This window comes from Tupaia chinensis, unplaced genomic scaffold (genome assembly GCF_000334495.1).
Source record: "Tupaia chinensis unplaced genomic scaffold, TupChi_1.0 Scaffold143996_1, whole genome shotgun sequence".
Classification (NCBI taxonomy): Eukaryota; Metazoa; Chordata; class Mammalia; order Scandentia; family Tupaiidae; genus Tupaia; species Tupaia belangeri.
This window is the reverse complement of record NW_006203847.1, coordinates 772,762-775,078: the sequence shown is the minus strand read 5'-3', so window position 1 is coordinate 775,078 and position 2,317 is coordinate 772,762. Positions and strand designations below refer to the sequence as shown.

Genomic DNA, 2,317 nt, shown 5'->3' with positions numbered 1-2,317 from the left:
AGCTGAGGCAACTAACTGAAGAGAGCAGAGGGAAGGCCCACATATGGGTGGACACTGAGAAGCCAATCAGTACTAGACCCATTTTTTCCAACATAAATATCTCTAGAAACCCTGTTTCTGGCCTACTCTCCCACTGCCAGTAGGGCAAGAGTACTTCTGGAGTCAGGAGTATGCGAGGAAAATGTTTTAACCAAGCTGCTTGCTTGGGGCTTAATACAACAATTCAACCCATGCTAAACCAAGAAAATGGCTTACTCCTTCTCCATCTGGTTTTAAGGAGACAGGTATCATCAAGGAAACCAGGCCATTCCACCTGAGGGGGGAAAATGTTGGCCACCTCCAGAATTATAAATGGTACAGGAGACAACACAATTTGTCACTGTGTTCTAAGAGAAAACGGCAAATAGGATTGAAGGGGAAAAGTCTTGGTAAAATATGTTCTACCAGCACAAACTGCAGGGCTTCCTCATACGAGGTTCAGAAGTCCCTGAGAATGGTCTACGAGCATCCTAAAATTCCAAGCAAAATTTTGAGTATATACATGTTTTCCTGAAAAAGGGGTCTTTCTCTAATGCTGAGATAGAGAAAAAGACTAAGATAGTTGCAAACTAGACAAAAAATCCATCAGATACACTAAGAGCCTGTCAAATGTGAGAGCTATCAGAGGTTTCAAAAAGGTGGACATAATCTCACAGCACAACCAACTCAGCATTTGATTTTCAGTTTCCTCTTAACTGTATTTTAAATCTTTTCAAAACAAGATCCTAGGATCCTCCAGTTTCAAGTCTGCCCCAGGCTTGGTCCACTCTTCTGGGATTCTTAGGGGTCTTGTACAAGTTTGAGTTATTCATTCACCAATATTAAAGACCAGGATAGATGTGATGAAGCAGGGCTCCCTCCTCCATAGCATGTGCTGAATGTCAGAGAAGTCAGTGGCCAATATAGAAAATGCTGGAATTTTTCTTTGCAACTGGACTGTGATGGGGAGTGGGTGCATGTTATGAACATACACTGTTGTGTTTTTGACACTCTTTCTTTCCAGTCTCTGAAATTAGATCAGGCAATAATCTTCTCTGAAGATCCTTGATAACAATTCAAAAAACCCAAAAACACGTGCTTCAAAAACACTGTGCTTTCGGGTATGCTAGATCTAGCTAAGCTGGCAGATGAGCTGATTGATGAGTTCACCCCAATAGCCAGGTGAGCCCATCTCCTTGAGGAAGCCTACTTTGTTCTTGGTGGTGTGACAGGCCACCAAAAGGTGAAAATGGCATGAGAAACGTGAGCTATCCCGGACATAATACCCAGGGAAGACAATTTCATGAATGAGATCTTCCAACGAATGGCACCAAACCTCCCTAAATGCTCATCAATCACTGTGTTTTCTGTCAGACGGATGGACTTATTCTTGACCTTGGCTTGGCAATGTTTATAGATGAGTTCTGGGACAGATTTCAGATTTGGAAATCCCCAGGTCACATAAGCCTCCACTATTCACAGTGTTCTTAGACCTTGAGGAATGATTGTGACGAAAACACCACTGAAAATTTTCCTAAGACGCAGTCTCACAATGGTCTCCTGCACCACTGAACTCATCCCATCAGTCCTTTGGATCCGTACTACAAAGGCCAATTAACGTTTATCCGGCATTTCCAAGGCATAAGGTTTCATTTCTATTCATCTCAGATGTACCATGTCACTCTGCTGCTACCAAGAATCATTTATGAACTATTCCAGTCACTTAAATCTGAGCCCTTTTCTTGCCAAAAGTGCTTGCTTTGCTTGGGTGGCTTTAAGGGCTTGATAAACCTTTCTCTTTTTCAGGAGATTTACTGGAACCAAAAGGATCTTTTTCCTATGCTCTGTCTCTGCCATATTTTCAGTCAGTATGTGTCATTGTAGACACACAGGCAACATATGCAACACAGTATCTCATGTTAGTTAATAATTTTAATAGTCTGCATCCATGATGGCACATATGTGTGCATGTGTATTTGTAATTTGCAAGAAAGAAATGCTGACAAAGTCTCAGTCACAGTAATAATGGTACACATCACAAAAGAAGACTTCAAAACTGCTAAAGATTTAAAGACAATGAACTAACATAACTAGCATCTGAAATACAGTAAAACCTGGACTAACCATGGCCAAATGAATGCAAATTTCCCATTACAATTTTGCCATTTTGGTGATATTTAATTTTTGCCTAGAGGAAAGAGATTAAATAATCTAAGCATACATTTTTACAGTAAATACATAAATAATAACTAACATCAGACCTGACACACTTAAGCATTCAATAAGTATTATTGCATGA

At 40.4% G+C, this 2,317-nt stretch overlaps 1 pseudogene; it reads right to left on the bottom strand.

Annotated features, from left to right (window-relative positions):
- Positions 1-1,150: 1,150 nt before the first annotated feature.
- LOC102495285 (60S ribosomal protein L7-like 1 pseudogene) lies at positions 1,151-1,875 on the bottom strand (annotated as a pseudogene).
- Between the last annotated feature and the right edge of the window lie 442 nt (positions 1,876-2,317).